The sequence below is a fragment of the Candoia aspera genome, chromosome 8 (assembly GCF_035149785.1).
Source record: "Candoia aspera isolate rCanAsp1 chromosome 8, rCanAsp1.hap2, whole genome shotgun sequence".
Taxonomy (NCBI): domain Eukaryota; kingdom Metazoa; phylum Chordata; class Lepidosauria; order Squamata; family Boidae; genus Candoia; species Candoia aspera.
In genome coordinates this window covers 37,952,338-37,964,714 of record NC_086160.1, presented here as the reverse complement: position 1 = coordinate 37,964,714, position 12,377 = coordinate 37,952,338, and positions in this window count along the sequence as shown.

Here is a 12,377-nt window from a genome sequence, read left to right as displayed (position 1 = left end):
CTGCTTTTGGCTGGTTTGGTAATGAGATGCTGGATTAGGTGGACCCTTAGCTTCATTCAGCAGAGCAGTATGGATTTATTTATTTATGTATTTAATTAATACATGAGACATTGCCCCTGAGAATGAATGCTACTCCACATTTTCACCTGCATCACAACATCAGCATCCCATCTATGCTCTGTCAGGCTGATGACAAACATATTTATTAGATGATACATACATTCCACTGATGATTTGTGGCTTTGTTGTTCACATGTGAGGAGACACTGACACAAGAGTTGAACGGACTGTTTATTAAGGTCAACTTGGATCTAATGCTGAACTGGAACAAATTACTATATTACAATTGTAATTACAAATTACAATTACTAGATTGCAAGGAACAAACAATTATACCCTGTAGCATGGGAAGGTCAACTTTTGGCAAATATCAGCTTCCAAATCATTCACATGAATGTAAGGATTCACAGTCTTCTTTGATGTTTTCCATTTGAACTGTGAGATGTACAGTATTTAAGATTGAGTATCTAGTATTACTTAATCTTTGCCTGATTTAAACTTAGGTCAAAGTCATACCACTGAAGTGCAGCAGTAGTCACCGTATTTTGGATAGAGTATTGATTTGCTTTCTCTTCAGTACTCAGTTTCTTCCATAAAGACAGAGATGAAATTGTATCCAAATAGCAATCCAATTGTCCCTTTTTCTATATGGCCATACATTTGTTCAGTTGGTGTCACTATATTTTAGTTATTGATTGGATTTTGAGGCCACACAACTCCAAAACTACTCTGGGTGGTTTACAATAATTTTAAAAATGCATAATTTGAAACATGAAAGTACAGACAAAGCCATATACATAACATTCAAGGGGGAAAAAATCAATGGGGGCTCCACAAATAATCTAATCCCGGGTCTTGGAACAGAGCCAGCTCTTAAGAGACTTCTAGAACACCTGAAGATGGGAGCTGTACATATCTCTGGGGGGATTCTGTTCCAGAGGGCAGGGGACATGACAGAGAAGACACACTTTCTCAGTCCAAGATGACAACATTTATTTGAAGGGATCTGGAGTGCACCTACTCTGCACAATCATACCAAACAGGCAGAAAGAATTAGAAGGGTTTCATAGGTAATAAGCAGCACCTTGAATTGTACCAAACTGGAATAAAATAGCCCCCAAGCTGTCCTTGGAAGCATCAGTGGATACTTTGCTTCTTTTAGAAGGACTGTAAGATTGCAAAACAGGTATTGTACTTAGACAATTTTTATGCTGTTTACATCTTTGTCATGTCCTGAAGTCCCTGACAACATGGTCTTTGAAAGGTAATACTCTCATATTTATGGGTGTGGGCAGTTAGGCTGGGAACGAATTTTGAAATAGAATTTACTTACTCTGTATGGCATGTCAATTTTGGCATATCCAGTTGCATTTTTTTTTTAGCTTGTTCTGATTCAATGACACATTTCATTACTATTTATGCCAGATAGTCTATTTATTAAACTTTAAAACAACATTCATTTTTGTTAATATTTGAGGACCTGGCTTCTTCTAATTCTAATCAGTGATCATATTTTTGTTCTGTGGTGCCCATGTAAATATGTTATACCATGGAATGTTTTCTATCAGGTGTTGCATAGTGCAATGAAACACTTCAGAAAAAGAACATAACCAAGGGCATGATTTCAAAACTGAAATAACCATATGGCATATTAAATGTATATAGTTTTGTGCTTTCTTCATCCAGTGGTATGTGCCGAAGTCCAGCTGATACCTTTGGCTAGAAAAATATCTTTGCCCTTGCCAGTTCTGATAAGAAATCTACTCATGGTGGGATATTATAACACTGTTTTTTACTACATTTATTTAATTCTTTGGGATCTAGGCAAATTCTCAGACTTACATCTTTCATGAAAACTATAATAATGGACTGAGCCCATTCAGTTGGTTCTTCAGTTTGGCAAATAAATCCTCTTGTGCCCATTCCATTTGCTCTGCTTTCAAATTTGTTCTCACTGCTACTCGTACATTTCTAATTCCATATACTGCCAGTTGTGTATTTTACTAAGAGCAATGTGGTGAGCTATTGGAAGATGCCCATTGTCCTGGAAGATACCATGGAGATTTTTTTCCTGTGATAGTTCCCGATTGACTGAATCAGCACACTAGACTATTTGTAACTTTTCAGGTGTTCTTAGGCCAAGGATGTTTCTTCACAGATTTGATATTACCAATGGTTTTTATCAGTGAGCTCACAGTCACCCACTGTGCGTGGTTACTAATACAGGTGCAGCTCTATTACAGGTTCAATCTATTGTTGTCACTTTCAGCTATTCAGCTGACTTTCGTACCAGTATCACTTGTATGAGCAGTGGGGAATCTTTTAGTGGATTCTGTTTACACCCCATCTTCTTTCTGATATCTCACCCTGTTTACGTTGAATATAAAGAAATCATCTTTACATTTATACTCCTTTGGCACATGCATATTTCTTGAGTGGTTTTTATAGGTTTGCATTTTTTAACCATATTATTATATTTTCCACACTTGTGACATTTAAATCATTATTGTTTACAGGCACGTTTCCTAAATGATTGGTTGCAGTGTTTGCATATACTTTGTCCTGTTTCCACTTTTTTGTCTGCTGCTGGTTCCTTTGTTAGGGTCAAAGCTGTATATCTGTTCTACTGCCTCCCACAAGTCTTTATGACAGCCAATGAACAATAGCAGAGTATTATTTATATTTATATTTTTATTATTATAGTATTGGTGATTTTATGATGTCAGGTTTTAAGGTGAATTTTATTGTAAACCGCCCAAAGTCCCCTTTTTAGGGGGAGATGGGCGGTGATAGAAATGTGAATAATAAATAAATAAAATTATCACTGCTAATTTTTCAGTTGTAACTGTGTTTTCTGGAGACAAGTTCATCCTGCTAAGTAAGCATTTTTGAATTCCTTTTGCTCCATATAATTTGATATTTGATCAAATAGTTGGTTAATAAATGAAGTCTGAAGACTTAATCTTTAGTTTCAGATATGATATATATTTTTCAGTTGTTTCAGTCTCATTTTGAAGGCAAAAACTGAAGAAAAATCTTTTGTACATTACGTTTTTTATGGGACACAGTACGCCTCAAATTACTGCAGTAGGACTTCGAAGTTGTTTTCTTTCATGAATGTAAATGTATTATATACATTGAGGGTATCTGCTCTATCCACTGTGAGAAAGAGCACTATTTCCCATTTGTCCTCATCTTTCAATTACTCTCAGTTACAAAAGAAATCTTTGTTGGAAGTGTTGTGTTGCAGTGAGCTTACGTTCTGATGGTGCCCTCAGAGTACCTTTTCTTTTTCAAAAAATGAGACTGTCACCAAACAAGGTGCTATTTTCTAAAGGCTGCTCAGTAATGCTGCAATTGGCCTTCTAGCCTTATGCTGATACTCTGTGGTTTGACTGTGCTGCAATACTCACATTTTATTATTTTAACAAGCTGTTAAAATATGTTTTTTTTTTCTTTTTGCCAAACCTGGATCTCTAGCATGCCATAATTGCTGCACAGGAATTCAGGATTTACTTTTGACATCATGTGTCATTCGCATATGAGAAGGCAAGGACAGAAGAGGTGAACTGACCATATTTATTAAGATCAGCTTGAACTCAGCTGTGACCAAGAATGAAAAGGAATGTAACATTGCAAGGAACATACAATTACTTCCTCATATTGACTGCATGGTGGCAAGAAATAGAGCATTCTTTATGGCAGCAACCTAAATATGGATTTCTTCCCAAAGACAAATTCACCTAGCCACCACATTTTCCTTTTTTAAAACATCAGCTATTTACCCAGATATTTGCAGGTTAACCGCTGCTCTAGGGCCAGACTACTTTCCTGATTGTTTGTTAAAACTCTGACTGTGGTTTAAATTTTCTTTCTTTATTTTTATTTTCTTTCTTAATTTTGATGTCGTTATGCATTTCATTGTTCTATTCTTTTGTCAAATACTGTTTTTATTTTTTGAATAGTGTTCCTTTGGGAAGAAGAACAATATAAAAACAAATTAAATGACAACAACAAATAAAGATGGTCATCTAAGGTGCTTAATAATTTATTGAGTATTAAACATGTGGGTACAGATTGTTAACAGTGTTAAGAACCACATACAGAGCTATAATTTCTAATTCTGGGCACCCAGAATTCCATACATTGAACATACTACATAAATATATATTGCTCCCAAACTAGCAAGTGAAATCCAATTAGAAAAACTTGCTTCTATAGCCATTTCTACCATTCTGGAAATGTGTATATTTCTGTATTTTCACTGGTAACAATCACATACATGAGATCAATGAAACTATATAAACATCACCGTTACTATGCTCTGACATAAAAGTTTTCCCAAAAGAAAATTCAATCTGAATTGTCCATTAATATGGCAAATATTATAATAAATATTTGAAAAGCATTTCTGAAAGTAGTATCTTGAGTTTTGAACATGCATTTTATTCTTTTTAGCATAATATTGCCAGTAAAGAGTACTTTTGAGAAAACCCTTCAAGGATGAATTTTATGTTATATGATAATATTTTTGTCACACTTGCATTTACACTATTAATCATATGGATGACTTGGTTTATACTTGGCATACATAAAATTAGTATAGTCTGAGTCATGACTAATGATGATCAATTCAAAGTTCTGTCTTATCTATCTATTAAGAAGGAAGCCTACGAAATTCAGAACACATTATGCCCCAATAAATGTCAAGGATTGTAACCTCAAAGTACATACATACGATACTTGGAGTTATGTTTCTTTTTCCTTGTTTGGCAAAAATACATTTTTTAAACTGACCACATCATTCATTTCATATTTCATTTAATTTAGAAATGAATGCACTTTCCTACTGACAATTTCCTTGCTTCTTACAAGGAAGAGCTTACAAGAGCAGAAGAGAGCCAGTTTGGTGTAGTGTACACTACAGTGTATACCACAACTGTAGTTGTACACTGCTCTTGTAGTGTATAAGAGCAGAAAAGAGCCAGTAGTGGTTAAGGAATCAGGCTTAAGTCTCCAAGAATCAGACACAATTGAATGGATTAAATAAAAAAAAAGGAAAGGGCTGGACTATCGTAAGGAGTCCAGCAAACCTGCATGTGAAAAGAACAAATTTAATATTTTGCCATCACGAATGCAAATTAATGAAAAATGAATACAGCAGTTTTGTTTCTGTTTTTGTAATAAACTCATATATAGATATTGCTTTTGCATTGTGTAGGTGTTCACTATCACTACTAGTATCCAGCATAACAATCAATTTATGTTTATTCAACTGTGGAGGTAAATGTTGAATAGGTCCATATAAAAACAATCTCAGGAGTTTCTTCACCAGTATACTTCATGAATCTTACCCTAAAAATATCTTCAAAGAATATTATTGTTTTGTTTTTAAGATAGCTTGAATCCTTTACAGCAGAAAAATAACAGCTTTTGTGAGAAACTGAACAATGGGCAAGTGACGAGAATATTGGGAGATTGTATCTGGGAAAAAAATAGAATTACATCTGCACAGAGAAGCAAACAGTTCAAGGAATATCTCAAAACATGGATACCATCTGCACAGGCGAATATAAATAGTTCAAAGGATATCTCAGAAGAAGGACAGAATTCTGCAAGCAGCAATTTTAGAAGAAAATATCTTTTCTAATGATAGTAAACTGCCAAAATTATTTACAAGTCTTTTCAGTATAAAGGGTAGGCAAAGTACCAAAAGATTAAAATGGGTTTCTGTCCCAATGGCTGAATTATGCTAATGGCAGTTTCGGAATGTATATTAGGAGGACTTTGAAACTCTTTTTCATATTGTCTGTGATATCTGTGGGAAGCAAGTCTGGAAGAAGGAAACTGTAACATACAGTACATGAAACATAATGTTTGCCATTACCATAATTCATGCTTATGTAGCATAATGAAAAAAAAATATTCAACAGATTTTCAGAGGATAGACCATGTTTACTGCAAAGGGGCTACTCTTTGTTATGTTACTGGTACTGGAACATCCATGTTACACCTCAGCTGTGTGAGCTGTACTGGTTACCACTAAGCTTTCAAGTGTATTTCAAGGTGCTAGTTATGACCTGATAAAGCTCTTAGTGAACCCCCTTTTTCCTAATGTTTGGCTCATCTGGTAAGATCTGAAAGAGTGGCCATTCTCCAGTTCCCATCATTGAAACAGCATCATCTAATGGGACCCAGAAGGTGTGCCTTCTGTTACGGTGCCTGCCCTTTGGAATAAGATCCCTCTGGAGGTTCACGTTGCTTAAATTGGGCTTGAAGACCTGGCTTTCTCCATACTTTCCTCAAGGCTAGGTTAGGAAGTATGTCCAATCTGGGAATGTTATTAATATATTGGTATTTCAATCTCTGGGAAATTTGAATTGCCTTTTTTGTTTGTATTGTATTGAATGTTTTTATATTGTATGTGCCTAGAGTTGCTATTAATTGAATGAGCCATAAATTTGATGACAGAGCGAGAGAGATAGAAGATGTTCTGTAGGCAGTATTTAGAGATATTTCCATGTAAGTTATTTTTTAATACTGCAATCATGCTTCATTTATGGAATCTTAACAGTGGCCACAGGAAACCCTCCTGCTGCATTGTTCATTTTTAAAGATATAAGAGCACTGCAGGACCTGGCTGACGGCTTTTTAGATCAAATCTTCTGTGTCATGCAATATCAATCAAATGAAACCAAGAAGCTCACAAAAATGGATAAAAAGATGATACTCCTGTGCCACTGTTGCTGCTTAGCAACTAGTATTGAAAGTATGCTGCCTGTGATTTGAAGATAATAGAATCATTAATATCAGTGGCCACAGATAGATTTTTCTTTACTTAATCAATCAACCCCCCACTTTAAAAACCATTTAAATTGAGAGTCACAACACATTTGCTGGTGGCAGATTTCATAGTATACTATGCATTACATAAAGAAACACTTCCTTATATAGTTCCTAAACATCCTCATATTTAGTTTCAATGGATGATCCCGAGGAAAGGGGGGGGGAAGCAGATAATACTTTAAGTAGAGAGATACTGTAGGAAAATTGCACAAGCTTTTTAATTAATAGCAATAGGATCTCTCCATTTGGAAATGCTCCATTTCAGAAGACCTGATCAGAACCACTGTTCCTAGCTTTCCATCTTCTTTCATGGCTACAAAAGTGGGTGTCCTTTTATCAATATTTCAGAAGAGCTTTGGAAAAGTGCAAAATTCACCCTATGTTGCCTAGGCAACCAGGGGATGCTTCCACTGTAGCACAATGCTGGAAAAGATGGGGGAAGCAAACAACCAAGTATTTATGCCAGCATTTCTTAACTATCTTCTGGGAAATGTTGGTGTTCAGCAAACAACTTGAAGGTGTTCCATGAACTGTTTAAGAGTCCTAACTAGAAGCTTTTTTTATAAGAAATTTCTAGGAAAATAAACTTTTAGATGAAAAGACATTAATCGTTATGCTACTTTTTTTCCAACAGAATTTTGCAGAAGTGGATTTCCAACATTCATTATAATCAAGACCAAGTACTGAAACAGGAGGAATGTTATATTCTAGATGTTTATGAGAAATACAAGATCATGCACACATACCATTAAGACTTATAATGCTTAATCTCTTATATACAAGAGATATTAAAGAGCATAGTGTTTTATTTCAATATCCAATTTATTTTCTCCTTGTAAAAAGGTGTTCCTTAAAAGATAGATTATAGAGACAGACAGACAGACAGACAGAGAGACAGATGTTAGATAGTGGAGGGACACTTTGTGCAGGAGAAGAAGATTCCAGCAGCAGTGCCAAGGTTCTCTGTGTCCAGTAAAGCTGACCAACAAGAACTCAACTGAAACACAAAAATGCAGTTGTAATTTCCTGTCAAGAAAGGAAAGGAAATGTTGCCAGAGCTCCAACTGGTGTTCTGTTTCTGTGGATCAGCGTAAGTAGCAGGTCTCAGCTTGGGCTTTGCATACTGAGATTACCTTTTTGCCCCAGGTCCAGTGGAGCAACTGCCATTTGGTAGCCAGCAGTCTTTGGAGCATAAGTCATCTGGAAATTAGCCACAATCATGTAAGCAGCTCTGTAGGAGAAATCAGCAGAGATTGGGGAATTGGTTCAATAAACTAAATATGTCTGAGCACTGGCAGGTGAAATCTTGCCATTTGGATAGCATATAAAGAAGAAGGAAGAAATGTGAAAGTGGAAGAAGGGAGAAAAGAAGGAGTGTTGACATTGTTGGTGGAAGGAGGAAGGCCATAATTGTTTAGATAGAAGACCAGAGTGGTGGTAGTAGGCTCCTGATATGAGAGTCCAGGAGTGAATAACCAATAAATCCCCCCTAGACCCATTTGTGGAAGTGGGGACACTCAGCATAATTCAGAATTGGAATGAGAGTAGAAGTTGTTTCTCAAGTTGCTTGGAAGTTGGTTATCAAGTGTACCCCTTGGTGGTGTGGGTGATTTAGAGGAGATAAAGAATATATTAAAGTTGTTGAGAAGTTGCAGGGGTATAGAAGGGGAAAGAATGGCATGGGGAGAACCCTGTAAGCTTGCTCAAGGTTAGAGGTTTCTGAATTAGAAAGGAGAAGAGGAGATAGGCAGATGGTGGGAGTATAAATGTACTGCTCTTGGGGATTGTACATCTGAGATGTTCTAGCATTTGGATCTCTATCCTCAACCTGAGAACTAGATTACCAAATCCTGGGATGTAACATTGTTGTTTCATCTGCCTGTAATCATTGTTAACTCATCCACAATCTTATTCTGAGAGTGGTACATCCCCCTCCACACTTATTCAGGTCTTGATAATATAAGCCAGGTTTGCTCTCTAATCCACAATCTTATATTGGCTTATATTACCAAGGCCTGAATGAGTGTGAGGGGGATGTACCACTCTCAAAACTATGCCTATCAGCTGCAAACCCAGGACAGGAGAGATGGGGTGACCACTGTCATGCTGGTAACTCTGCAGGTGATTACAGACACTGTTCTGCAGATGTGAGGCCTTATTTTTGAAATTGGACTGTAGGGACAAGTTGGGATTGTTGCTACTGTACTGTCCCCCACTGCACAGCAGCATCTATGCCCATGTTGCCAGACCCTATCTTTTGGTACAGTTTCTTGGCCAATGGTTCTGCATTCTTTAACCATACTTCCTTCCTAGGGCAGGGATCAGAGGCATCTTGTGAGTTCTTTGCATCCATGACATGGATTGTGGGCCTGACTCATATAGGAGGCTACACATTAGATCTGTTTTTTACCTTGGAGCAAATGCAATGAGGTCTGAAGTTGGAAGATATTGTCATGGCTTTTTGTAATGGTAAGAATATTCTCTGATTACCATGGAGCTGACTGGTGCTACCAATAACTGTGGGAAGGGTGGACCTATTTGATCATTGTTCCAAATGACTAATGCATACCTGGGGATTCCAGAGGGTGCTTGGGTTTTTTCCAAGGCTATGGTGGACAGTCCCACTAAAGCTTTAGTCATATCATGAAATATGGAAGTGGCAAAAATATTTAGGCATGATTGCAAGTGGCCTTCACTTGTTCTGATTTAGAGAAGCACCTTGCTTTGCCAGGAGATATACCAATTGAGAAGTCACCTCTATTGTGTTGGAGAAGACTCCCTAGAATACTATGGGTAGCCAAGAAAACAGATCATAGAACAAATTGATCAAGACTTCTCATCTGAGGCACAAATGACCAGGCTCAAATTATCATATTTTGGACACTTTATGCAAAAGCCTAGCCTCCTGGAAATGCTGGGAAAACTGGAAGGAAAAAGAAGAGGATGACCAGCAACAAGGTGGAGGGACTCAGTTACAGCACCAGTAGGTGCATCACTGGAAGATCTGAAGGACCAGACTGGGGAAAGATTGTCCTGGAGAAAATCTATTTATGAGTTTGCCAAGAATTGGCACTGACTTGATGGCTTATACAGTAATCATAATCATAAGTGCCATTAATTTTATAGAGAATCAGACTCATTCATGAAGGATGCAAATCCATCATTTTCAAAATCATGGATGAAACAGTATGATCAGTCCATTTGAAATGTAAACTTTACACAAGTAAACTCGGATCCATACAACATACAATCACAGAAACGTGATACTATTAGGGTCATTTAGGTCCTCAAATCTAACCTCATGCTCCATGCAAAAATCCAGATTAAAATATAAACAGCAAATGGCTGTACCACCTGTGCTTAATGGATCCTACAAAGGCGAACTTACCACCTCCCTCTGCTATCAAACTGTTCTTACTGTTAGGATGGATAGCTATATGCTGGAGTCCCAAGAACAGCTAGGTGAACAGTGCTATATTTCCCTAATCAAATATATCTCACTTGTACAGGAAGCCTATCCACCAACCCAAATGAATGGAAGCACAAACATAGGCAAAATAATAGCCCAAGAAAGGAAGCACAACTACAGAATTTGGTAGAAGCCAAAAAACATTTATTTCAAGAAACAGAATTAACAACTGGAGAGACAGAAGGGGAGAAGAAGCTGATGTTGGAGTGGGATGTAACATCCAATCTGCCCTTCTTACAATGGGACATTTCTACTTGCTTTCCATCTATTCACCCATTCAAACATTAAAGTAATACAAGTAAGATGGCCATAATAAAAATGCAGTGAAATCTGCTCATCCTTAAACAGACGCTAAAGAGCTGCAAGCAGAAGTTCATGGCTGGTTTTGTTACTATTCCCAGGTTATATTGTTGGATTTCTGGTTCCCTAGTTCCAGAGTAATGGCCAAACTGCCATCAGGAGAAATCATCAGATTCATATGCCAGCACATACACATACACATACACACTTTCCACCAGAAAATAGACTCAACTACAACATTAGGTTTGATTTGAAGCACTTAGATTTACCTGTAGCTCCAACAGGAGCCATTTTAAATAAAAACACTAAGAATGGCCCAAGAGATCATGAGGGAGTATGACATTTTTGAAATACAATTCTTCCTTTCTCAGCAGTGAACCTCTGAAAATGCTGCCTTTTCTCCAATGAGAAACCACTGACTTTTTTTAAAACCTTGTTGCAGATAGGAGGAAGGGAGCTTTCCTCCCCACTAGCAAGACCTCTAAAATATACATTCCTCTATGGTAATTATACATTTTCAAAAGCATCCATTGGTATCAAAAACCTGACTATAATATGGGGAAGGAAAAAGATCTGATATCCAAATAGCTACTTGTTAAAGATTGTCCTACTTGCCCCAGGAAACTTAGAGAAAAACAGTCCTGGTTTACAAGCTGACCAATTTGAGAGGGAATATGTAGACTAAGGTTCTACCTGGAGCATTAGTGCCTTATTTCAGCATTCAGCATTTCTTGGTTCTTGTTTATGGAGGCATAGTATATTCAGTTGTTGAAGTACTGAAAGTTAATTTACTCTGATAATAAAGTTGTTTGCACTGGTTTCAAAACACAGACTATATTTTCAATAAATGTTTCCTGACTATTTTTAAATGGGTAGTGGATACTGACATTTTAAAAAGTACTGGTTTCAACCCTCCCTCCACATACACACATTATATATATGCATGTGTGTTGACACACACACACACAAACATACACACATAGAAAAGAGGAGAAATCTTAAAAGCTATTTGTGAAAAACTAAAATTATCTACATTTCTTCATTATCGACATTATTTCATCAGTACCAAAGCCGGATAGTTCCTGACCAAAGTAGACTAGTGAAAGCAACATGGCATTAACTTCTTAAAGTTTCTAGATACCAACTCCCACAATCCCTAACTGGGATACCAGGAGCAACTGTTCTAGATCCAGATTTTACATACACACTTGCATACTTGCACAATACAGAGCGGTGGAAATAACTAGTGGCAGACAGTCCAGTCTCTATTGGCATACTCAACAGCAAGACCGGCAGTATGTAGTGGTTGGAGCAGGCTATGAATTTTCAGAGAGTTCTGCATAAGAGTGTCATTCAACCTCCACAAGTATCTGGAAAATATTGTCAGTTGTTTCAGCATAATTCAGCAATATTTTCTGCCAAGACTTAAAATTCTTGGCAGAAAGAAATAAGGGGACACCTGAAGTACAAGTATTTTTGCTAAGGGAAATATCAGAAAAGCAACAATTTCAAAAAAAACCCCTTCTGTTTCAGCTCTAGATCTTTATTTTTAATTATCTGGTAAAATCTAATCCTAATAAGTTTGAATTAGCCCCAATAACTTAAATCTAGACTACTTATCAAGTACTTTTTCCAAGGAGTTTTGGTTTTTTTCTTTTCTTTTCTTTTTTTTTTTTTGAAGATTTTTTTTAAGGTAGATACA